The sequence below is a fragment of the Copidosoma floridanum genome, unplaced genomic scaffold (genome assembly GCF_036245765.1).
Source record: "Copidosoma floridanum isolate Cflo_tuat_1 unplaced genomic scaffold, Cflo_Japanese_pri ptg000022l, whole genome shotgun sequence".
Taxonomy (NCBI): Eukaryota; Metazoa; Arthropoda; class Insecta; order Hymenoptera; family Encyrtidae; genus Copidosoma; species Copidosoma floridanum.
This window is the reverse complement of record NW_028321899.1, coordinates 4,396,698-4,424,451: the sequence shown is the minus strand read 5'-3', so window position 1 is coordinate 4,424,451 and position 27,754 is coordinate 4,396,698. Positions and strand designations below refer to the sequence as shown.

The 27,754-nt window shown below is 35.9% G+C and overlaps 1 pseudogene; it reads left to right on the top strand.

The window, feature by feature from the left end:
* The first annotated feature begins 1,125 nt into the window (after positions 1 to 1,125).
* Positions 1,126 to 11,027, top strand: LOC106642397 (uncharacterized; annotated as a pseudogene).
* Positions 11,028 to 27,754: the final 16,727 nt, after the last annotated feature.

Genomic DNA, 27,754 nt, shown 5'->3' with positions numbered 1-27,754 from the left:
TAGAATCGATCCCATGATAGCAAAACAATTCGGGTGGCGGCATAAGCATCATCTAACTTAGCGACCGAAACTTCGATCCTTAGGAATCTGAAAGCCACTTATGTTCATTAATAACCTCCGGAGCTTGTCCTACAGTTCATAACAATTATGTGGCAAAATAAGAAATTAGGGTTAATAACTGAACTGCCATCGTTAAAAAAAATAGCTGAAATTGTTTTTTAAAATAATACTGAATTTTTTAATAAGTATTAAAAGTAGGGGAAAAAGAAAAAAGAGCGGGAGCAAAAATCAGTTTATTATATGTACGATATACTACGTTGCAGTCAAAAGAGAAGAACTCGTGTCGTCGCTTGCTTTGGCTGTGCGCTTATATATATATATACAGTCAACATTTCCATTCCTCTCCTCGTAGACACACATTCGGTATACCCCTTTTCCACATCTCTCTAAAATGAGCGCCTAAGGGAGAGGGAAGTAAATTTGTCACCCTGGATTACAATCAAACAAATAACTTTCAGTCTGTGGATTTTTTTTTCCTTGTTAATGAATAGTTTAGCCTTAATCCTCAAAAACTTTTTCGACTGAAAAAGTAATAATTAAGTAATTAGAATTATTAAAAAGTTTGAACTTGATATATACGTGCCATCGAAAATTTGTAAGCATTTTTTTGGGAAAAATTATGTAATTCATGGTTTCAAATTTTGTTGCAGTAAAAAGTGCCATTCAAGAGCTTTCATCAGCTACTCGAATTATTATCGTACGACATGCAGAATAAAAGTTATATTGAAATTAAAAAGTTACATGAAGGGGGCAGGGCGGACATCAACGGGAAGGGCAGGATGAGCATGGCGACTAGTGGCGACTATAGTGTCAAGCCGACTGTTTACGATTTTCTAACCCAACTTTTCGTTTTCCAATGATGTTTTTTTTTCAACTTGGGCTAAAATTTTAATGATTAGGATAGTCCGTAATTACGAAAGAAAAAGTGAGAGATGAGGGTGGATCGATGGTCAGTTGCAATTGGCTGTTGATTATGTACACAGTGGTAAATCGATAAAAAGTTCCGCTACTAAGTTCGGTGTACCTAGAACGACCCTTGGAAGAAGATTAAAAAATCCAAGTGTAATGAGTGTTGGTAAGTCAATAGATTAAAATATTTCAATAAACTGTGCACGTTTTTATTTATAATATAAATATTATTCAGGGTTCCGAAAAGTATTTTCTCATGAGCAGGAACAAGCTCTTTGCGATTACGTGCTTGACATGGAAAAAAGATTGATGGGGCTGTCATCAATGGAGTTAAGGCAATTAGCTTACGATTTTGCCATTAAACTTGGTGTAACACATCCTTTCAAATCAGAAACTGGTAATGTACCAATTGAAACATCAATAATTCATCTCAGCCTGTAATGTGACTTGAGAATTTAAGAATATTTTCATTTTTACATTACTTTTCAGGTCTCGCAGGAAAAGATTGGCTGCACAGTTTCATGAAAAGGCATGAGCTTTCCAATAGAAAAGCTCAGCCAACATCTGCAGCAAGGGCTAATGGATTTAATAAATACAGTGTCAATGAGTTTTTCTTACTGCTGAAAGAAGTTTTAGAAAAGTATGAGATCAGTGCTGTTAACATTTGGAATGTCGACGAGACCGGCATTTCAATTGTGCCAAAGTCTGATACGAGAGTCATTGCCAAAAGAGGAAGACGTCAGGTTGGAGCAAAAATATCTGTTGAACGAGGCGAGACTGTCACTGCAGAGTTATGCATGTCTGCAGCAGGTGCCTTCATGCCACCGATGCTTATTTTTCCTCGGGTTAAGCCAAACGACTTGTTTTTGAACGATAAGCCAGAAGGATCTTGGGCTGTTTTCCGGAAAAGTGGCTGGATGGAAACAGATGTTTTTACTCAATGGTTCATTAAATTCATTGAATTTTCAAAAGCATCTCCAGAGAACCCAGTGTTGTTGCTTTTGGATGGACACTGCTCTCATGTGAAAAATCTTGAAGTGGCAGAGTTAGGTAAAGAGAAAGGTGTCATTGTTCTATGCTTCCCGCCACATTGCACGCATCGAATGCAACCACTTGACGTCGGTTTCATGAAGCCATTAAATTACTATTATGCGGGGGATGTGAACAAGTTTCAGCGAAGTCGTTCCCAAGTCTAGATGAAAGATGTGTTTGGAATTTTTGGCAAAGCTTGGCAAAAAGCATGTAAAATAGACACGGCCGTCAATGCTTTTAAGACAACCGGTATTTGGCCATGCAATGATTTAGTTTTTAATTCCTACTTTTCTGATACTTTAGACTCCTCTCATAATTCGGGTAAATATTTTGATAAAATAATTTTAAAAAATGGTATTTGTTTTTTATATGAATGATATTTTTTAATTATAGATTCCTGTAACGTGTCTTTGTATAAAGAAACAATCGACACCATTATGAGTGAGTCAACTGGCAGCAATAAATCTAATGATCGTCACTCAAATTCATCCTCGACTTCCGATGTGACTACAAGAAATGTGCATCATGTATCATCATCCATTACTAAGCCTATATTGGAGACTTGTTCGCCAGTGGAGCCAACAGTGGAAGTTCCTCTCTCTCATATCAAAAATATTATATCATTTTTTGTAAGTAATGTTGTAACTTTTTAACTTAGTGTTTAATAGGCTACTTAAATGAACATTATTTTAGCAAACAGCTGTTGATGAACATGAAAGTCAAGATAAGTCAACTGCAGCTCAAAATCAAAGTGTAAGTGACATAGCCAATAAAAATTCTATTTTTTCTGACAGCATTGAAAATTAGCCGGCAAAGACTCCTGTGAGTAGAAAGCGAGGAGCTGCAGCGATTGTCACAAGCGATGCTTATATTGATGAGTTGAACACGAATAAAAATAAAAAATTAAAAGTAGAAACAAAAAAAAACGGTAAAGAAAGTTAGAGTAAAAAAAGAGCCCAAGGAGAAGAAGGGAAGGAAAATTACAATCAAGTCTGATGTGTTATTGAAAAAACCTGTAGAGTTGCACAAAAAATCATCTTAAAAGATGCCTGCTGATAATGTATTGCCCAGGCAGCCATTAACTACTGTCAATCAAGAGAAAACTGTGGATAACATTTTACATTATTCGATTTTTAACGATCCTTTTTCCTTGGGTAATTTTGTAGTGCAATCTAAAACTGGTGAGCTTGACAAAGCACTTGATGAACCTTGCGAAAATTTTAATTTATTTTAATTTGTTTTTAAACTTAAAGTCAAATAGTTAGAATTATTTGTTATTATTATTTACATATTATTATAGATTATTTCAATACCAAAGAGTAATTGAATCTCTCAACGAAATCAAAGTGATATTATCAAATAAGATGAAAAAAGGTTGTAAAATAAAATAAATCTATGTGTCATTATTTTCATTAATAAAAATATTGATCAACACTTAGCTTCACGATTTTTTAATTAAATATGTACCTTACAACCTCAAAGAATTTTTTACCCAACTTTTCGTGCTCATCGCGTCCGACGTTGAGATCTCCCTGCCCCGTAGGGGGGCAGACTGGCCTTTTTTTAGACGTGTAATGTAGTATATTTTTCAGTGTCACTATGTGCTTAATTCGATTTGAATTTTATCATATGTTGTTCTCTAGACCTTTTTCTTTAAAAAGTACCCTACATCATTTGTATTGACGATTAGTACTATTAACAAGAGCTTGCTTACAGGTAGAGTGTCCGTACCACCCCCCTCTCCCTTATATGATCATTTCCACGCGAATCCACTCCTCTTCTCGTAGGCGAACGCTGTTCGATACGAATAGTAAGATGTACGTCCAGTTCAACGGCTGGCCGCGGCTGGGAGCTCTGATCAGTGCCAAAAAGTCGTCTCGCATCGTAGCATCGGTGTTAGCAATCTTTCTACTCATCTCTGGCATGTAAGCCTCGTTTTCTACCACTGAAAGTTTTTATGACTGAAATTGAGTTGTGGCGATGGTCGGAATGGAAAATTTGACTCTAAATGATAGATTATTTTAATGAAGAAATTAATATTTCGGTATTAGACAATATGTCAAGTGAAGTTTACAACATTTAACACAATTTAACGTTTTTAAAGTTTTGGATTTCATTATGGCATGCGAGTGCGAGTACCAGACACAATTTGAGGTAGTTACGGCAGAATCACCCATATATATATATATGTATGTGTGTGTGTGTGTGCGTGCGTCTGTAAGTGTATGTTTCATATAGCCTCGTATTTGTTTGTAAGCGTGACTCTATCCTAAAAGATATTATCTTTAGTCATTATACATGTCTACCCTTTGCAATTGAATTCCCGCTTGAACTTGCGTTTATTGTATACTATCGAAGTTTGTACTACAAAAAATAATTTTTTTTACTCATAGTTTTTTGTACATGATGAGAGCCGGGACGTTGTCTAAACGGCTAAAACGTTGATTTTATACTGAATAAATACAAAAATATGACAGTGCCACTATTAAACGTTGTTTTTAATTATTTACCAACCGCTACTTAACGTCTTATTCGATAACTTCATTTAAGTCACTTTAGTCCTGTTGTACTAAGGCTCGAAATTCATATATTCACAGATGCGCTTGAATTTGCTTATGCCACTATGATCTACGTTTGAGTAGTACTTTTCAATTAAGTCTTTGAATTCTTACACTTAACTAAAATAAAAATTATTCTAATTAAAACTGTTAGCGTTCCTACATAAGAATTAAATGCTATTCTGTTACTTTTTAATTTTGTCGATAATTACTTTTGGATCAATACTTTTGGACCTATTAAGGCAATATTTTGTATTGGTTACAATGTATTCCATATTACAATGTATGGTAAAGAAAAAGGGTAATGAAAAAGGAAATTGAATAATAATATACTAATAAATAAAATACACTCTGCATTATCAAATAAAAGTGTGTTTACATTTGAGGCCGTCAACTCTTTTAACTCATAACTCTAGGGATTCTAAATCTCTTACCCCTGCACATTTTTTGAACATTACACCCGTTTACCTTGTGCCTGAGTCATAGATCGGAATTAAAGAACTGTGACCATTAAAACGATAAGAACTAATTATTATCAGTCTCCAGCATTTTTTTAGATGCAGATTTTTAGAATGTCCTAATGCAGTACAATCCAGACAAAGGTGGTAAAACAAACAGCGGTCTATTCAAGTAAATGACTTCGTAATAATTAAAATGGAAAATTACCTACGACGCAAATGGCCACCGGATAGAGTTGTACCCGCACCACTGTGACTGACTTACGGAAACTCATTCATAAACTAATACCATTGAACAAAAATTATGGTTCTAGTTGTGCGAATTATTAGAGATGAGTCTTAATCAAATTCATATAAGTTTTTTAAACAGGATTTTATGATCTAATAATGATTAGATTTTATAATTTCATGTGATATGATTGTTTTTTTATGAAAATGGTTTATTGAATTTCATTTTATACAAGCAGCTTTAGGATAAGCATTAGTCATCATTTATTTTGTACATATTTAATTAGTTATATAACGTAGTTATTAGATTTTTCTAGTTTAGAACCGTATGATTATTTAAATATTTATTACGTATTTATTACTTCAATTGGTTGGGTAAGCTTATTTTTTAATTCTCGTAAACTCAAATGACTATTAATCGGTATTTCACTTTTTTTTGTTTGACGCATAAGTTACATGTAGGCATTAACCTGCGGGAAAATGTATAATATTAAGGTATAACACAATAAGTTTCACAATGTAGTTCATAGGAATACTACGGTATTATCGTGTCATCTTATTATCTACAATAGTTTATGTAAACGTATTCATCGTTATGAGAATAAATATTCCTACATGTACATAACTAAAGTTAGTTGGTTGACTGCGTGTGCGGAAGAGCTTTGTCTGCAGTAAGTCTGTGTTGAGCTCCGTTATTACTAGGTCGTGTTAAGGGCATTCGGTATATCAGTCATAGTTTCTACTTTACCAACTTCTCTATTGTAAAAAATTATGGTTAGTAACTAGTTATCTAGCTGTTTAAACCCAAATAAGGAGAAGAGCCACCGAGCTCGCACTTTGAGGTATCAATCGAGCCCAAATTCAATGCAATCCATTGCAAATTGAGACAGAAAAGTTACATTTCCTGAGCATGAAAGACTGTGTCAGTGTGCACAACCGGAAATGTAACTTTTTTCAATAAATAATTTATTGAATTATCTTAAATTTGAACTGGACCTCTAAAATAAAAAGGTAAACGGCGCTCTTCTCATAGTTTTGCAATTATTGGGTTTAAAAATTAATTCTTATCGTAAACGGCATTACATAACCTATGAATCTGCAAGTGTTAAGTATTTTATTGTAAGTTCACATTTTGAACTGTATATTTTCAAAAACCATGAGTTATGCAGACTGACACAGTCTTTCATGCTTAGGAAATGTAGCTTTTCTCTCTCAATTTGCAACAGATTGCATTGAATTTGGGCTCGATTGATTCCTCAAAATGCCAGCTTGGGGGCTCTTCTCCTTATTTCGAGCTTAAAAAGTCAGATAACTAGTTATTAACCATAAATTTTCACCACAGAAAAGTTTGTAAAGTAGAAACTCCGGCCGATATACTGAATGCCCTTAAGGCTCTAAAAGGCTCTCAACACCTCCAGTTGAACTTAAGTTTTTTCTCTATCTTACTCACACTTTTAAGTGCCAATCTTCTTTATTTGTTAATTAATCAAGGTCATGCCACTTGGTTGCGCTAAGTTATTTCGACATTTTGTATCGTAAAGTTTGAAGTTTTATCAAAGATTTTTAGTTCTTTTAAAAGAAATGAGGACGAATTTTTATTATTTTAACCTGTAGAAACTTGCATTATTTCCACCTATTCTCAAAGTTTATTTTTCTTTCTCTCAGACTTTGATAATCCAGCATCCCTGAAATTATACAGTTTGTCAATATCATTATCAAACAGGTTTTTTTAATAATACGAGTATAAATACAAGACTTTTTTTTCTTAAACTTACATTACTTTTCTTATCATTGAGCAAAGAATTTTGAAAAACTTGCCATACCCATTGAACTGTACTACATTTCCATCAAAAATCACTCCCTATTTCTATCCATCCCTTTCTCTACATATGTATCATTTATTTCTATACATCCATCTCTAACTTGTAAAGTGAATAGGAGCAATTTAAGAAGTTTATGGATCAATTTACAAAAATGACAACTCCAATATTGAACATATTACTACTGCGTGAAATTGCGAAAATTGCATTCTTTACACGTTTTCATTGACAACGAATTTTCTGAAACACACTTATTTTACAATAAAAATGTGTACTTTTTGAAATTTCGAAAACACTTACCTTTACAGTATACCATCAAAATACCAACAAAATTTCATTCTTAATGAATGTTAATAAACTACAAATATCTTTTTACGCACACATTTAAGAATCAAAATGTTGACTTTTTGAGTACGACTCTATTTTTTTTTTTTTTAATTCGTGGAACCAGTACTTTTTTGTGTATGAAAGACTTGTAAATTTGTCTGACTGAACTGTTAATAAAAGTACATGTCTCACTAATGTTAATTAACTACGGGTATCCTAAAATTAAAAAAAAAAAAATTTTTTAAGTCAACATTAGACACTAGACTCTACTAATGATAGAAGTTTCAAAATATTTTTAAATTTGAATTTCTTAAAATTTTATCTCAAAATCTTATAGTAATAACTTCTTACTGTTTTTTTTTCTTGTTCAAATTCGTGAAGACGGATTTTACGTCGTACAGCGGTCAGATTTGGACATAATCAAGTTTAATACATGTACTTTTAGAAAAAAGATATATTACACCTGCATAGCATAAAATTGTTAAAAATAACAATTGTCGAAAATAACCGTGCGAGAGCTTTTTACCATCCCTGAACGCTTGTACCTATATCTGTACAAAAGTGTAATTACGTAGAACAGCCAAAACGTACTTGTCAATTAGCTAACGTTTATAAATCTTTTTTAATGTCAATGTACGTATGTTAAGGTAAAATTTAAGCCCTGATTGATTAAAAATAGTGCAATATCAGTCGAGAAATATGTCATTTTAAATCGTAAAAAACATATTTATTAAAACTATGGAGAATTATTAACTGGAAATTTATGGTTCTTCTGTATGTACAATGAAATGGCACAGATGAATAGTTTGTAAACAATATTTATCATGTAAAAATAAAAATTTTATTTTACAATATTGACTCCCATATACGAAATGTTATACAGCTTCTAACAAAAATCATTCAATTCTTTATTTTGTTAATAAATCCCTTATCCGTTTTTCCACAACAGCTGTCATCGCGGTGGTTGTAATAAACAAAAACAAAAAACCGATTTTTCGCAAATTACCAGTTGATTCAAAAAACGCACAACACTCACAATACTGTGGCAACCTACGGAGAAAATTTTAAGACCTTAATAGCTTGTAAAAACTAAAGGGTGCATGATAACCTACTTAGGTTTTAAAAAATTTTCAGTTTTTTCAAAAAATCGGTTTTTGTAAAATATTTACAATATTTTCAAAATTTTTGAAAACACTCGTCTTTTTTAAGCTAAAAGCTACACTTACACACAATTTGCTTAAAAAATATAAAATTTTCACGGGGATACAAGCATTTTATAAAACCGCAATTTTTAACGGTTTTTTGAAGTAAACAAATTGTTAATATTTTGAGGCACACCTTCACTAGATCGATCTGTAATCAATATTTCAACAACTTTTGCATAGTTTTTTCTTAAAAACAAGGCTCTCTCTTTTTGAAACAGAAAAAAACAGTATTTCGCCAACTTGGGCCTTCATTTTCTATGGGCTCTGATTATGTCAGTTGTTTTATTTTTAATGCATTAAATTCTACGACTAATTACTGATTTTTTCCATATTTCTGAGTACTAGATCTCAACTTAGGTCCCAAAATCGTAGATAGATAAATAAACTAGCCTGTACGTATAATTTGTGTTTTACAAGAATAACAGGAAGGATACAAAGGGTCTCACAAGTGAAAATTATGTATATGATTGACCTTAAATCTTTTAAAATATAATACCTTGAAATAATATGGTTGTAGAAGATTTTTATTTTTATGGTACAGAACATTATCCGTGTCATTTCAGTGTCAGAAAGGACTAGAACATTAATAACATGGCCTGCCCCAAACGTATTTAGAATGCCTTAAAATCTGTGCAATAACGTTGGAGCACCAACTACCGGATATTATTGTAAGCAAAAACTTTTTAGAAACTCTTTTGATGTCGCAGTTTTCTCTAGATGCCATAGTTGGAAGACAGCTTACATTTATTTACAGAGTTTTTTTCATAATTAAGAAATTCTTTTGTATCTTAAACTCCCTAAAAAATTTGAACAGCAAAGAACCTCGCACAAGCTCAATGGACTTCTGGCTCCTCGTGAGTTTGGCCTAAATTAATATATGCTGTAGACTATGATTTTCTAAACAAAAGTTTCCACAGGCGCTAGTTCCGAAAACGAATAGTTTATGATTAAATAATTATTTAGGTCACCGATTCTGCAAAGGTTAGTTTGATAGGCGACGCAATACAGTCAATGGATGTAGCTCATGTTGGGTCAGGTTGTGTCAAGTGCATCTTCCATTTTTGTCCATCGATAAGCCTAATACAAGATTATTCCAGTTCAATTAATAGGAGCGTAGTTGATTTATATTATTGTCTTATTTAGAAAATCGGTAGCCTCTAGTACGAAAAAGCGCTTACCATATAATGAATTGATAAAAAAGTGATTTTATCATTTTTTCACTATAATTTCCAGCCAAAAGTTCTCGATCAGGTTTATTACTAATTAACATGCACTTACAGTTGTGTATTGTAAGTATAAAAGGAACTTTCAACATGTGAACAATCAGACTTAGTAAATTTTTAACTTTTTTTACCGGGTTACCGCAACAGCCTATTGACATCACCGGGACCACCCACTCATCACCTATGTGTGGGGGTGTGTTACCACACCCATTTCCAAACTCTTAATTGATAAATTACCCAATCATACCACGATCACAGCGTCAGTATCACTGGTGAAACACTTTGCCAGTTAAGCTGACACTGTCTGTACAAATGGTGCATCGAGTATATTCGCAACTGTGTAACCTTTCCTTGGAGAAGACACCATATTTTAGGACGTCCACTCATTACAGGTTAAGCCCGCGCTCTTTGTTAAAGCATGAGATGCAGGCTTATTAGCATCCCCAGAGAAGCCCCATCATTCAGGGACCACTCCTCACCGGAAAGGCCGGCAATCTATGCCTGGCATCGGATCCGCTAATCCCTACCTTCAGCCCTATCACTGTTTTGCACTCACCCAGGTCTTAAGATATGTGATTTAAAAAAATCTGCACTTCTCAGGAATCTAATCCACGACCCCTAAAACGGCGTTGTATCAGTAACAAGCATGTCTAACCAGAGTTAGTTACATAAGAATGCAAAATTGCATATAGGTGATTTCAACGTAAGTGATTTACACGATGCCTCAAGCACGTATAGGTTCTCTTACATAGTCGAAATACACTTATAAAATAATTTGTTTTGATAAAAAAAATGACGCTATTTCTTTCTTAATGATAAAAATAAGAATTGAAAGTCGTTTTCATCTAATGTTGGGACTTTTAATTTTTTAAACTTTTTACCCTCACTCTGCGAACATTGAGTTTGTAAATTCCAACTGTAAGTACATGTCTCAACTTGGGGATTTGGTCAATCTTTGAATCTAATCAAATAGTAATATCTCAGCCATGACACTTCGAAAATAAGGGGTTAACAGCACTTCATAACGTCAAGTTGTTAAACTATCGTGTTCAAAAAATCAGTTAGGTGTGTCCATCTGGTTACATAACTGGCTAAAAGTACGGCTAAAAGTATGGCTCAATGTCTGTCTGAATATCAGGCTGAAAGTGTGGCTGAAAATATGGCCAAAAGTATGGCTAAAAGTATGGCTCAAAGTATGGCCGAATGAATGGCTCAATGTCTGGCTAACTATAGGACTAAAAGTATGGCTGGAAGTATGGCTTAAAGTATGGCTCTCAGTATTGTTAAATATATGGTTTGAAGTATGGCTCAAAGTATGGCTAAATATCAAGCCAAGTAACTAGCTAAATGGCTGGTCTTATACAATTGATAAATATAATTGTATGATCTTTTCTTATTGAAACTTGAGTAACACAATGCTCTTAAACAAAAAATGTATTTGTTATATAGTAAACAATATATTGTCGAACACGATGCTGGACTTTTGACTTACAACTTTGTCATTTGTTTTTTCTGTACAGGTTACGAACACAGTGAAACTGTATATTATAATGATACAATTATTTTTTGTAGCCAAAAGAACCTTTCCCTGCTTATTTACATATGTTTTTATGCATTGAATGTTGTGCATCGTAAATGTAAAACGTACCTTTAACCTGGTACGTGAATAATCGGAGTTGGTTACATAAGTATGCACATGTGCATATGAGCGATTCCGACGTAACTGACTTAAACGATGCCTCGAGTACATAAAGGTACTCATCCATAGTCAAAACACATTGATAAAATGGCCCATTTTTGTGTAAATAATGACGCTTTTTCTCCTTCAATGATAAAATCCAGAGTTCACAATCGTTTTCATCCAGTGTTGCCTTTTAATTTTATCATCCTTTGGCCCTCGCTCTGCGACCACTGACTTGATATATACTAATTGTGTGTAGATGTCAAATCTTAGGGATTTTGTAGATCTTTGACTACTTATATCGCAACAAAATTCTAAAATTTAAATCTGCAATTCGTGAAGACATTTTGGGTCCAAAACCTAGTCAAAAAGTCGTGTCCCCCTTATCACTATTTGAAAACAAGACTGAGTGGGTCGATGGCACTGTACAACCTTAGTTTTCTAAACTATATTTTAAAAAAAAACAAATTGGTGGTGCTCGTGTAATTAAATGTCTGGCTCAAAGGCTGGTCAAATGTTCGGCCTAATGTCTGGCAAATAAGGTTTTTCCTCTTTGACTTTCAGGCGAAATATAGCTGATACTAAATGTTACATTATTAAGCTGCTTTGTGCAAAAATTAACAAGCTTATACAATATCTCTTACAACAGTTGACAAAATTAAATTGAATTATTTAACGAAAATAAATAAAAATAGTTTAATGCGTTTCAGGATTTGACATAAATTTTAATGACATGATTTTTCATTACATTACTTTATATTAGACACTAATGAACCTTAACAATGTTCTTATAGTTCTTTACATTAATATATTTTTATTATTTTTTAATAGAAAAGCTGTAAGGGCAAAAGTATTATAAAGTATCAAGAAATGGGTATTTGTCTTAGCAAAAATTGTTCTCGTGTCTAGAAATTAGTAATCATTGCCAAAAGAAAAGGTTCAGGATAACGCAGAATCTACAAGTAGTAGGTTTTAAAAACTAGACGAAGAAGTAGTGGTGGAGTCAAGATTCAAACTGTCTGTACCTGTAAGCAATATTTGTATAAGAATAATTGTAACGACTCATAATAATGAATCTGATTGAGAACTTTTGGATGGCATTTATAGTAAAATAAAAATGAAACCGCTTTTTTGTCGGTTCATTACACGATAAGCACTTTTTCGTGTTAGAGGCTATCAATCTTCCATATAAGGCAATAATTCAAATGAGCTGCTCGACTATTGATTGAACTGGAATAGTCTCATATTGCGATCATTGATACCCAAGAATGCTAGATGCACTCGACATAACTCTTTCCAATCATATCTCTGTACACTGAACCAACTACATCTAGTGACTGTACTGCGTCGCCTGTCAAACTAACCTTGGCAGAATCGGCGATTTAAATAATTATTTACTCAAAAACTATCCGTTTTTGGGACTAGGCCCTGTAAGAACTTTTGTTCAGAAGATCATAATATAGAACATGTATATTGATTTTAGCCAATTCCACCGTGAACCAAAAGTCCATTAAGTTGCTGCGGGGTCCTTTGCATCAGGTTTTCTTTAAACTTGAAAAGACTTATGCCTCAATGGTTCAAATAATATAAAAGACTTTTGGCAACGACCGTATGGGTAAAAGTTAAAATGCTCTAAATGGTTTTAAGATAGCTTAAATCTATTGACGGTAATTCACGCTATTACAATCCTTCAAGCATAACAGCACGAAAAATATCGATTGTGTGCAACTTGCAATTAAAAAAAAATGTCGATTGACTGTTTGCGAACTCAAAAGTGATCTTGGAATAACAAAAACTACTGTTTGGAAAATTAAAAAAAAAACTTAGTTATGTTTAGCATGTGTGCAAAACTTATCCTGCGTTTGGGAACAGCAGAGAAAAAGAATATTCCTTTTGAAATCGCTTCAGGGCAGCTTTTTGAGATAGATATCCTTATCCGCAAAATTGGAATTTTTAAAATTTTTTTCTACTATTTTGTAAGCCTAATGTTTTACAAATGAAATTTTGTATTTGGCATATCTGTTGGATATTCAATTAGATTTGCAATCGTAAGCTTATGTAAAGTAGTCCGCTGACTACTGCTCGCGAGTAAGAGAGAATAAAATGATATGTGTGAACTTGCATAAATGCATGTGCGCGCACACATATAAGACTTCTAGGCACTTGCGCTCTGAGAGCCAGTTCACGTCTCCTTGCTAAGCTATACGCATCGCTATGAGTCGCTCTAGTTTTCTTTTGATAACTTTTTTCTAAATTCTAAGCGTTTTATATTTTCTTTTTTTTGAAGTGTAAAGAGGAGTTGATTAATATTAAATAAATTAGTTTTCGTTAAACTTGGTGTTCAGTGTATTAATAAAGTGAGAGACCACTTGGTCATTTTAACAAACTTCCTCATCTTCTCTCTTTCCCTTGCTACTTTTTCCGGCGGTAATTAAAATTAAATCATACAGTCCATTTACTAACGTCTCTTTCTTTAACATTAGTCATTTAAGTCAGATTTGTAGTGGTGGAGCGGGGCAAGTCGCCTTAGTTAAACGGCTCTTTCCGTCATTTTACTTAGTTGTGCGTCGTGCGGCAGCCATTTTGAGTTGGCTTCAAAGCACGTACTTCGTCTAGCTTTGACCTCGGCAACTCGTCTCTCTCTTTCTAGCTCTGTTATAGTAGATCGGTGCGTACTGTGGACCTCGTGTTGTTGTCTTGCTTTCGATCGCTTGCTTTGTGTTAAGCATACGTATAGGTATACGTATTAGTTTTGGTCTTTGTATCTCAGTAAAGAGTACACGTAAGAATTGATTTGAAGGAGAAATACAGGCGCATAGTATATCTTAGGCACTCGTTACCTCTCTCTTACTCGCACCGCTCTATATAATAGTATCAGTAAATCTTGTATTAGAATACAGCGTTGCGTGATATTTGTCTTTGAATTGAATTGTATCAAGCTTGCAGACGTTAACTCATCTGCGGTGACTGTGTTTCACCTACTAGATTACTATTATTTACTATTATACGTTCGATTTGTAAATTTTAGTACGTAACTACTGTCATCGCTTGCGTCAATAGTCACTGCAATCATCGCATCTACAGTCGCAATGGCCGCCTTTGTACCAAACCATCATAAGCTGTGTCTTTGATTGTCGCCACCTCAAGGGGACTCGCCTGTTGACGGATGCTTGAGTTTGCTTGTCATCACACTGGATAAGTTGTAAGTCGTCTACTGAGTTAGAGGACGTCCAGGAATGACAATTAAATGTATCACTTTAGTTTGCGGACTGCTGCGATCATTGCATCTCGAGTTATAATAATCTAGCACTGTTGTAAAGTACTTCGTTTGATTTTAGATCGAGTTTGTGGATGGTTTACTGGGTGAAACCGATTATCTTTATCAGGAAATATTCATCACTGCCTCATATGTGTTGAAACAGGATAGATATTTAATTTTCTTGTAGTTTATCGTTTATATGATTTATTTCTCTGTAGTTGTGTAGCCTAGTTTGAATCTTGGTTTGATTCTCTCTAATCTAGCTCTTGCTCCTGAGTCAAGCTCTAAACAATTTGAGTTGAGACCGATTAGTTATTTTCTTATTTATTAGTTTTCAGCCATTATTTAGACCTAGAAAACGGACTCGCATACATATCTGTGTAATAATTACAATTACAATATCAATTTTACAAAAACATCTTAAGACTACAAATTGCATTGTTACACTTAATCCTATTCTCCATACCTTTACATTACATCTCTTTTAGTATTAATAACACTCAACTCTATAAGCTTTGGTAACTTTTACATCTCATATTGACAGGCACACGCATAACCTTATGTTCTTACGCTCATAGTTAGACTTATTTCTGAACCTACCCTTTATGCTTATATGACATATCATACACTTTTAATCGCTACCTTTCGATATTTACATACTCAATTTTGTTCATCTTTCTTCCCCCCTCTTCCCTCTTTACCCCTCTTTTCTGAATCGAACGCTTTAGTTATTGCTTTTGAAATCTTAAACGCCGCTTTGTTTACATTTTCATTTAATAGCCAGTAAATTTTTTCTTGCAAATTCATATCTTTAGGTACCACCTCTACATTTAGGTTTTCGCATTTTCCCAACATATGCTCCCAATTTCCCTCCCCTTTCTTACATAATGCACAAGCTTTATCCTCTTCTTTTAACCAATACTTATTCCCTGTTTCTAAATTGCCACATCGTGCCCTTGTAGTTACGCTAATACATGTTTGTTTTTGGTGCCTCTTTAAATGCAACGGTAATCCCACCGGCTCAACTTTCTTATAGAACTTATTATACTTGGAAGCATATATTTTACTGTCAATCATTTGCATTTCGATATCCTTTTGTCTTTGCCATACTAACCTATTGACATTCTTCCCTTAATCTCTTAGTCTTTCTATCTCCACTCCGCTTAGTCCCAAACTATTCAAGAATTGTTCTCTTCCCATACTCGTTTTAAACTTTGTATACTTTGCAGCCATCATCCCTTTTCTTTGTAATTCCTTTATATGATCTGTATAATTTCCTACTCAATTAAAGTTAAAATCCGGGTACTTAAACTTTTTTACTTCTTCCAGTTCCCCTTTGTCCCATTTCCACACTTCTTTCTTGCCATTATTAGCTTCATTACATACTAATATTTTTGATTTTTCCTCGCTTACGATCAGCTTCCTTTTCTTTGCAAACCTTTTCAATGTACCCATCATATCAATCATAGCCTCTCTGTTGGTTGCAAGTAATACCTTATCATCTGCATACGCTAATGACCATATTCTATTCCTCCCAATCGTTACACCCCCCACGTTCCTATCCCTGAAATCATCTTCCAAATCCGCAATGTATATACAGAATAAATTAAGACTCAGTAAACACCCCTGTCTTGAACCTTTTGTCACCCAGAATTCGTCCGTTAGTTCTTCCCCTACTCTTATCCTGACCTTCGTTTCTTCATACAGGTTTTTTATTCAGCTGACTATATACTTGCTAATCCCTTTTTTCCATGATTTCCCACAGTTTATCCCGATCTACAGTGTCAAAGGCTGTTTTGTAATCAACGAACAAGGCGTACACTTTTCCTTTACCCTGTTTGGCTTTCTGTATCACATAATTTAAAATAAACATATTATCAATTGTCGACCTACTTTTTCTAAATCCAGCCTGTCCATCCGGTACAATCCCTTTTTCATTTATTTCCCTCTCCAATCTTCCCCTCAACACCTCAGTACACACCTTGTATGCAGTCGGCAAAAGCGAAATTCCTCTGTAGTTTTCCTTATCTCCTTTCTTAAACAGAGGTACAATAATCGCCGTCTTCTAATCTTCCGGTATTTCGTCCCCCTCCCATACCTTAAATAAAACTGCACACAAAGCGTCCCTCACCTCTTTACCCGCATGCACCCAGGCTTCATTTGGGGTCTTGTCTATTCCTGCCGCCTTCTTTTTTTTCAGCTTTCATATTGCTTTATTAATTTCCATTTCATTTATACCCATTACTTCGTTCTCATCGTCCATTAAAATATCATTAACCCCCATTATCTTTTTTTCTTAACCCCATAACAGTACTCTGAAGTGACTTTTCTATCCTTCCAAGCTTACATTATTTTTTACAGCCTCTTTTTTATTCCTGAATTTATTTAAGAACTTCCATACTTCACTTGCATTTTTAATGCTTCTCAGCTCCAATTCTTCCCGTTCTTTGTCTTTCTTTTCTTTTCCAATGCATATATTTCTCCATTTTTTTCTTCTATTTAAGTAACTATGCTTATTGTTTTTCCCCCTCCTCCATGCAACCAAGGCCTTTTTGACCTCCCTTTTCATTTTTCTACACTCTCTGTCCCACTAACGTTTCTCCCCTAATCTCTTATTTTTTATCCTCATTTCTATTTTAACCATAGCTCCACACACTTTGGCTTTTATTAACTCCCAAATATCTTTTGCCTTTAAATATATCCCAGCAGTGTTCAAATTTTTCTGTATTCTTTTAATATTCGAATATACTTTTATCATTCCACAAATAAATATTTTCTTTACTTCCTTTCGTTTGTAACCCTTCTTTGTCTTAATGAACCTTAAATAATAAACCTTACCCACCAAATTGAACCTGAGCGGCAAGTGATCAGAATCTATTCTACTCTCTATCCAAAACTTTTCTATTTCATCAGTCCAGCAACACCCTACTAACACGTAGTCAATGACGGAGTAGCCCCTTGCTCCTATATAAGTGTATTCTCCCTCTTCGTCACCCTCCCATTTCCCGTTCAACAGATACCATCCCTTGTTATTTATTAAATCTATTAACTTATGCCCTTCTCTGCTAATTACTTTATCTTTGCTTTTTCTACCTATGTCGGCTCCATCATCCTCCCCCCTGCCCCCGCATCTGAGTCGCTTATTTTAATATTAAAATCTCCCCCGATTATTAAATTTTCATCTAAAAAATCCGTGCTTTTTAGTGCCTCAATATGCTCAGCCAAATTACCCGGATTACAAACTGAAAAAATTTTAATATTTTTTCTCCCATTTATTATTGCAGACTTCACCAGCCCCTCTTTTACAATCTCTACAATTTTGCTTCCTGCACTTAAACACCTATTCTTAACTCCAATCAAGAAACCCCCTTTAGCCCTCCCTTTTTTTTTCTCTGATAGCATGTACTCCTTTCCATGTAAACTCTGCAGAGAGCCTATGTTTTACAATTTCCCAGTCCTTCTTCTCCAACCAAGTTTCGGACATACTCACAAAATCGGCCCCCTCTATAAAGTTCCAGAAGTCTCTATCTTTGTTATAAAAACCGGCAATATTCCAGAACAATACCAAATTTAAATCAACACAGCCTCTGTCCCCTACACAATTCTTACATCCGCTTCCCCGCCTCTGCCTTACTCTAAAAAATTCTTATTTTTATTTTTATTTAGATTTAAAATCGTTTTATCGCTAGAAAGCTCAGAGCCTCGTTGAACAGTAAGTTTATTATTCTTATTGAGATCCCGTGCATCTCTATTGCTATCCTCCAATTCGCTACTTTCAACTATCTCAATATTCGCCACGTTTACAAAATCATTTTTCTCTCCTGGTCTGCAGTGCACTTTCGCTTTATCACCTCCTTCCCCCGGTGCAACACCGTCATTATTAACATTTTCAGCTTTTGTGGCTTCTGACTTTGCAATATCCTCCCACCTGTTCCATACCCCTCCAAGGAGTACCCTACCCTGCCCCACTTTTACTTCCTAGCCTTTGTCTTTTTTATTTTATGCCCATTTTACAATCATTTCCTGTTTCTTTCTGTCATCGTATGACATATCATTTTCTATGTATATACTAGTTCCCTTTAGGCTGGACTTATATTACATAATATTCACTTTCTCTTCCACACTGTCAAGCTTAACAACAATAACTGAATCACTCATGCGTACACTCACAACTTTTTGTACACGTCCATTCGTTACTTTTGACAAAAAAATTTCTACCCCGCTTTTTACATCATGCCCCAACCCCGCTGCCCCTTTAACAATAATATTATTTCTTCTATCTGCCCGTTCCCTTTCAGATACAAGTTTTTTCATTTTAAATACCTCTCTATCAGACAAGCTGACGCCACTCAAACCCGTTGTTATGCTCCACGTTGAACCACCTTTGTAGCTGCCCCTGCATGACTGCAAACCAGCCGACCGCTTCATGCTCGAACTGTTCGCCGTGTCTTCTTCGATGTTCTCCCAATGTTCTATCCTCTTCTCTCAGTCCTCCAGCCACTTGTTTACCTTCATCTCCAGCTCCTTTAGATCAATTATTGCTCTCTCTATCTTTATCCTCTCTTGTCGTATTTTGTCCAGCTCCTCTCTGCATGCATCCCTTACTTTCTCGCTCTCCGATCTCACGGCGCGGCACAATCTTGCCTCCTCTTTCCTATCAAACTCGAAATCCACATTCTTTGCTCTTGTATCCGTTGTGACTTGATTATCGAGAGTAGACTGCTTTAACCCGCTTTTCCCCGCCATTTTCTCTGTACCAGACTGTCTTATCGTTACCTTTGCCTCCTTTTTTTCAAAGTTCTTCACTTCTGTTAGCCCTTTGTTTCTCGTATTGCGGGTCTTAAGAGCACTCTTTCCCTGTTTGCCGCTCATCTTTCACAGCACAATGTGCAGACTCACACCAGCGCCGCATGCACCTTTCTAACCTCCAATTACCTTTATTACTTTGAGTGACACTTTTTGCAGATCCTTGGACCCTTCTCGACTCCTTTCAACAAATTACACTTCGCCCGTCTCCCTTTTCTATTCTCCAACTCAGCACCATCTTATAGTTCCAGCAACCACAAAAACCTCGGCCCTTAGCACGAACACTGTAGACGTGACGTCCGTACGCTAAGGCGGTCCGCACGCGAGTCCTGAGACCGATTAGTTATATTATAGTCAGAAAACATGGAAGCTCTCTACAATAAGCAGCTGAAACGCCACAAGAGAATCGTTAATTCTTTCGATAATATGACAAAAAGGAAAGCTCCTTCGTAATTGAAAGCAGTGGAATTTCATCTTTCTAACTTAAAGTTAGCTCATTCGGAAATTCTCAAATAAGATGAATTAGACAAAACCCACAAGTATTCCACTTTAGAGTTGTATGATCTCACTATTGATGCTTATTTTAACGTAAAGGGAGATTTTTTAGAATTCATTGGATCGTTTCCACCGGATCCTAACCTTTCTCCCCCCCCCTCCAAGCTCCTCCAGCTCCTATTCCGGCTGCTGGAGCAAACTTTTCGCTTCTAAAAATTAAATTGCCTCAGTTCTCTGGAAATAACTCTGAATGGGAACACTTTCGTGACCTGTTTAGGGGTTCAGTTCCTCAAAGAGAAGATGTACCAGCGATTATTAAATTTCACCACTTGAAAGCGCATCTGTTTGGAGAAGCGCTTAGTTTAATTCAAGGTATTGCTGTCACTGAACAGCAATATCAGAATGCTTGGGATACTTTCGTTAACACTTTTGAGAGTCAGCGTCATCTTGTTCACTCATATACTTCGATAATCCTCTCTTGTAAATCTATGAAACTCGATTTTTGTGCTGAATTAAAGCGCATAAAAAAGGAGATCGTTAGCTCAATTGATTCGTTAGTTACTTTAGATAGAGACTTAGGCTACGCTGATTTTTACATCGCCAGGATAGTTGATAGACTTGATAATAACACGAAATGAAATTGACAACGATTCTCAGGTAATTCTACTGCCGCACCCACTCTAAACCAAGTTAGAGATCTTATTAAGTCAGAAATTATCACATTAGAGTCATTCAATGTTAAAGCTCAGGTCTGTGCTTCTAAAGGGGATATCTTAAGGGGATCTTCTTACGTTACTGAATGGAAATTGTCATCTTATCCTGATTGTCAAAGTAATTATTCCCTTTATCAGTGCCCTCCTTTCAAGTCCAAGCCATGAAATCAAAAGTGAGATCTGATTTTCGAATCTCGTTTATGTTTAAATTGTTTTGGTCACCACTTGGCTAAAGATTGTAAGTCTGATCGATCCTGCATTATCTGTAGCAAGAAGCATCACTCATTATTACACAGTGATCCCTTCGAACCAAAGATTTACTCATCGGATTCGTCTAATAATTGTGCTGATGTTAAGGATTGTGAGCCTACCGATGATAGAGAGTCCACTCATCAAACTCACACTCTTCGCTCTAAAGGTCTTGGAGTTTTGCCAGCTACTGCTAGAGTTTACGTCATTGGACCTACTGGTGTTAGACTGCTAGCTTTGACCTGATCGAAGCTGATCGACCAAGCTTCGCAGGTGTCGATAAGCTCTCGTTCATTGTATGACTTATTAAACCTTAAAATGGAAAAAAGTAACTTGAAGCTCAATGGGACTGGTGGAGTTTCCGTTGATTCTCCTAAAAGTAAGGTCCACTTCAAAATGCAATCTCGATTAGTCTCTTCGATTAAGTTTAAGGTGGATGCTTTAATCCTCAATAAGGTTTCTTCCTACCAACCACCGTTGATTGAGGTCGATTGCAATTTTTGCCGTATAATTGGCTTGGACCTAGCTGATTCTGAATTCACAAGGTCAGATAAAATTGACCTACTTTTAGAAGCCAACAGTCATGCAATTATGTTAAAAAACGGTGTTCATAAGGGTCAAGTTGACGATCCCATCGCCATCGCTACTTCTCTGGGATGGCTTGTATCTGGCTCTGTAGCGAAACATTCTGATAATTTGACTGTTAGCTCGCAACATTGTACAACGGATGTCGAGCTCAATTAGTTAGTACGAAGATTTTGGGAAACGGAGGAAGTACCTCGCCCCAATTTTAGTCTCTCGTCCGAAGAAGACAGCTGCAAACGATTCTATCAAAGAACAGCTAGTAGATTAGAAGATGGACGTTACCTTGTGGATTTATTGTTTAAAGAGGACCCTACTGTTTATCTTCAGTCCCAGATCGATTCTCATCATCAAGCCGTCTCGATTCAAAATTCATTGGAAAATCGATTTGCCAAGAATTCTTCTCTGAAAGACGCTTACATCAAGTTTATGGAAGAGTATGGAAAGTTGGGTCACATGGTAGCTAGTTCATCTCCAACTGGTTGGTATCTCCCTTATCACGGAGTCCTCAAGACATCTAGCTCGACCACCAAACTTAGAACTTTCTTTAATGGTTCCTCCCGGACTATTGAAGGTAAATCTCTTAATGACCTAATATTGATTCAATATTGAGATAGCGTTGTTACCAATTTGCCTTCCTAGTTGACGTGAAGTCTTCTTGCTAAGCTATACGCATCGCTATGAGTCGCTCTAGTTTTCTTTTGATAACTTTTTTCTAAATTCTAAGCGTTTTATATTTTTTTTTTTTTGAAGTGTGAAGAGGAGTTTATTAATATTAAATAAATAAGTTTTCGTTAAACTTGGTGCTCAGTGTATTAATAAAGTGAGAGACAACTTGGTCATTCTAACAAACTTTCTCATCTTTTTTCTCTCCCTTGCTACTTATCCGGCGGTAATTAAAATTAAATCATACAGTCCATTTACTAACGTCTCTTTTTTTAACAATATCATCGTATCATAATTTAATCAATTGGCTGCGTTCACAGTGGTAGATTTAGTATAAAACTAGTGTCAGGGCTGAGCGTCTAACTTGAGCCATGTCGTAAATATAATTGGCATCGGGTCAAATATTATATTTACGACGTTTCATAAGAAGCAAAATCTTAAATTTAGTGATTTAACGTCACATGTCCCATCGTTGCTGTGAAAAGGGTGTGTAGACGTGCAAAAAATACTTCGACACTGGCAAAAGGATTCGACTGGGGCCATTCGGGTGTAATATTAAATATTTGTTCAAAAGTATCTTACCACTAGGCATGCATTATCTTAAAACTCGGGCTGAATTTAAACTTGATTTGATTGTTAAGACACGTAACAGAAAAAAAAATGTTAAAGTGTGCGATCTATTTCCTACTAGTTTGAGGGCATTCGGTGTAGGTATGCGTCTTACCTTACGGGCTCCACTTGTTTAGTAAATTGTAGCGCGCTCGCCAGGAATCGATATTAATGGCTTTTTGAGAGTTGATCGCGACCGGTGACTGGTCACAATACACTCAGAAACTCAGTAGTTCAATTGGGGAATCCGATAATCGTCGACTTCGACGATATAAGTCAAAGTAACGTGGCGTCAACTTAACCTTTTATCCCATATTTAAAAAGTAAATGACGTAACAAGACCAATACACTTTCCGATTTATCAAATTCACCGATTGATCCCCTGTTGGGGGATCTGATCGCGATATTTCGATACAGCCTGATACTATTCTATAAATCTCGAAAATAGCGCTCTAATTGGTTAGTTCCAGTGATATTCGATGGAATACTTAGTTCAGAATAACTGACCAATCAAAGAGCTGCATCGAGTGATATCGGGCTGTACCGAAGTATCGCGATCAAAAGCACAGGGACGTAAGAAAAGCATTGGTTGATACGTATGTATGTGGGGAAGTATGAGGCACTACCGGCAGCCCAACTTTATTAATTAATAATGACGAAACTTCTTGGAGTAAAGCTATGAAAAAAATGTCATTTCAAATGCACAGTATTATAATCATGTATACTAAACATTGCCGTGTCAAACTGGTATTTGAAAATTCTTGTACGGCCATTTTTTTTGATTGACAATTGTAACCGCTACTTGTATTAAATTACTGTTATTATTATGTTCGTAATTTAGTTTTCTAGAAGAATCAGCAAAAACCATTCAGGACAATCAATTCAAAATAATTTTTTTTATTTATTCCTTGTTAGTATTAGAGACATACAGGGTGACGGAGTGACCTAACCTCCGCCGCATGCACCGTTTTCACACTATCTGTGAAAACGTAAGTGCATAGTGCTTGTGTATGCACGTGTATATAGATGTACTAAACAGTGCTATTCTTACGTCTTTGCATATCATGTATATGCCAATATAAATTTGGAATCGTTATGTTGTGGTAGCCCCATAGATGCAGGGTAGAGCTGCAGGACAGAATTTTCTCTATAAGCTGCTATGCTTAGTCTATCCTGGGGCTCTACAATAGTAAACGATGTATCGTCATATTGCAAAATTCCTCTCTAAAATTTCTTTAGTTTTCTCAATTTTCTCAAACCTTTTTCATTCGAAGACTTTCAAGAGAAGTTTGTGATATCGCGATATATCGTTTAAGTTGGTAGAGCCTCTTGTGACAAGTTTCGATGTATCGAAAATAATAGTTTTTTGCGATATCCCATAGACCACGCATGCGGCTTAACATAAAAAAACTAAAATCGCAAGCACAGTCTTAGGGAATATCGCACAATTTTTTAGTTTTTTCGATGTATCGAAACGTGTGACAAGGCTCCTTGAGTGGTTTTGGGTATCTTAAATATATGATTTTAGCTCTGGTCTCAACTTCAACACAAAAACCTGACGTCGCGTTAACATTTAGATATCTGTTTGGACGTGACGTCAAGATTCATGGTTGGTGCTGCGACCGCAGCAAAACCCAGATACTTAAGGGTGCGTTCGATTCACATCGGGCGATCGCGTATTGATCTCTCATCGGTTAGTTACTCCCAAGTACAGTATATCTACAAGTAATACTGGTACTTGTACATGAATATACCAGACTATATCCGATCAGCAATCGACACGTGACTGATACGCAACCGACTGATGTAAATCTAACGCAATCTTGGGTACCGCAATACCACCGTTACTACAGGATAGACCTTTTGCACAGCAGGATAGACTTCACACGGCAGCTTATGGAGAAATTCCATCCTGCATCACTCTATTGAGCATCATGTGACTGGGTTCGTATTCCGTAACTTATCCAGCTTACATTTACGCTTACTACAGTAGACTCCAGTTAGCGCAAGTGTCAGCAACTAGCTAGCTATTGCATGAAGTTACCCCCGGGGTGGTATTTTGTAACGTGTCTAGCTTACATTTGCCCTAGCTAGACTAGACAAACTAAACTTGACGTCATGTTACAATGCTAAAGTGAATGGTAACGTTCTATCAAAGCTAGCTAGTCTATAGTCTAGCGCTAGGCTAGCTGGTGCACGAAGTTACGGAATGCAGTCTTTGGACTTACACTGGACGTATTAGGTTATGCCACACAAGCTTATCCCCCAGATGGCGCAATCGTGCCTACGAGAATGTGGCGTCTTCAAGTGTAAGCATATATACAATGTCTACATGTATTCATTTGTATTGGGATCGGGTTATTGAGTTATTTGGAACTCAAAATCCTAATATTGGAGTTTCAAATGTTTACCACAATGTACATGGATAGAAGGAGGCGTGGCGCTGACGTCGGAGAGCCTACTCTCGCGGAGTCTCGCAGATTCCAAAATTCAGCACCTCACGTAAAACTACATTGGTAATTGGCGCTTGAGCTTAGTTTAAATCAATATATATATATATATATATATATATATATATATATATATATATATATATATATATATATATATATATATATATATATATATATGCGCACCCTATATGTATACACGTCTATTTGCGGTACACCGTACTTCCACGTGAGGTGATGCGTCGATGTCGCGCGATGCATTAACATGCGTTTTAAATGGGATTGCTTGACGTGACAATATGGATGGGCAAAATATATATCGATGTACCGGAAGTACCGATATTTTTTCACCGATATATCTACACGTTTTGCCGTTACATTTTTCCACCGATATATCGTAGATCGATAGATTTTCAACGGTATCGAAATGACATCACGAACAATATATTTTCGTCCATACAAACATTTAACTGTCAAGATTATTAAAAACAAGAAAAACGGTAGAAAAAATTACGCACTGCAAATATACACAGTGCGTTTTTTATCAGTTAATTATTTTTGTATGTGCTAATACTTGAAATTAAACCCAATTTCCGTGTGCATTTATATACACATCTATCGATGTATCGGAATATCGGTGTACTATTCCGATAACATCGATATGCTTCAGATATATCATTAATATATGGATATATTTTTTGAGTTTGCTTAAAGTAACTTATTGTACACTACACTTACACTGCCATCTATGCAACTCAACTACTCTATGTCTTTAAACGAATTTCGATACTTTCGACTGTATATGTGATAGTCTCCCAGTGTCCGGACACCGTTGAGACTATCATTTTTGTCAATACACTGACACTGCCATCTATGAATCTTGGGTGCTCCAACTATCTAAACAAATTTCGATACTATCGACTATATACGCGATACTCTTGCAGTGCCGACCCATCGTTGAGACTATTAATTTTGTCGAGTCACTGTTGCGTCGTGTCGCGATACTCTCGCAGTGTCGAGACACTATTGACACTATCGTTTTTGTCGCGTAGCTGTTGAGTCACATCGCGCGACACGACGCAACAGTGACTCGACAAAATTAATAGTCTCAACGATGGGTCAGCACTGCAAGAGTATCGCGTATATAGTCGATAGTATCGAAATTTGTTTAGATAGTTGGAGCACCCAAGATTCATAGATGGCAGTGTCAGTGTATTGACAAAAATGATAGTCTCAACGGTGTCCGGACACTGGGAGACTATCACATATACAGTCGAAAGTATCGAAATTCGTTTAAAGACATAGAGTAGTTGAGTTGCATAGATGGCAGTGTAAGTGTAGTGTACAATGAGTTACTTTGAGCAAACTCAAAAAATATATCCATATATTAATGATATATCTGAAGCATATCGATGTTATCGGAATAGTACACCGATATTCCGATACATCGATAGATGTGTATATAAATGCACACGGAAATTGGGTTTAATTTCAAGTATTAGCACATACAAAAATAATTAACTGATAAAAAACGCACTGTGTATATTTGCAGTGCGTAATTTTTTCTACCGTTTTTCTTGTTTTTAATAATCTTGACAGTTAAATGTTTGTATGGACGAAAATATATTGTTCGTGATGTCATTTCGATACCGTTGAAAATCTATCGATCTACGATATATCGGTGGAGAAATGTAACGGCAAAACGTGTAGATATATCGGTGAAAAAATATCGGTACTTCCGGTACATCGATATATATTTTGCCCATCCATATTGTCACGTCAAGCAATCCCATTTAAAACGCATGTTAATGCATCGCGCGACATCGACGCATCACCTCACGTGGAAGTACGGTGTACCGCAAATAGACGTGTATACATATAGGGTGCGCATATATATATATATATAGTGATTTAAACTAAGCTCAAGCGCCAATTACCAATGTAGTTTTACGTGAGGTGCTGAATTTTGGAATCTGCGAGACTCCGCGAGAGTAGGCTCTCCGACGTCAGCGCCACGCCTCCTTCTATCCATGTACATTGTGGTAAACATTTGAAACTCCAATATTAGGATTTTGAGTTCCAAATAACTCAATAACCCGATCCCAATACAAACGAATACATGTAGACATTGTATACATGCTTACACTTGAAGACGCCACATTCTCGTAGGCACGATCGCGCCATCTGGGGGATAAGCTTGTGTGGCATAACCTAATACGTCCAGTGTAAGTCCAAAGACTGCATTCCGTAACTTCGTGCACCAGCTAGCCTAGCGCTAGACTATAGACTAGCTAGCTTTGATAGAACGTTACCATTCACTTTAGCATTGAAACATGACGTCAAGTTTAGTTTGTCTAGTCTAGCTAGGGCAAATGTAAGCTAGACACGTTACAAAATACCACCCCGGGGGTAACTTCATGCAAT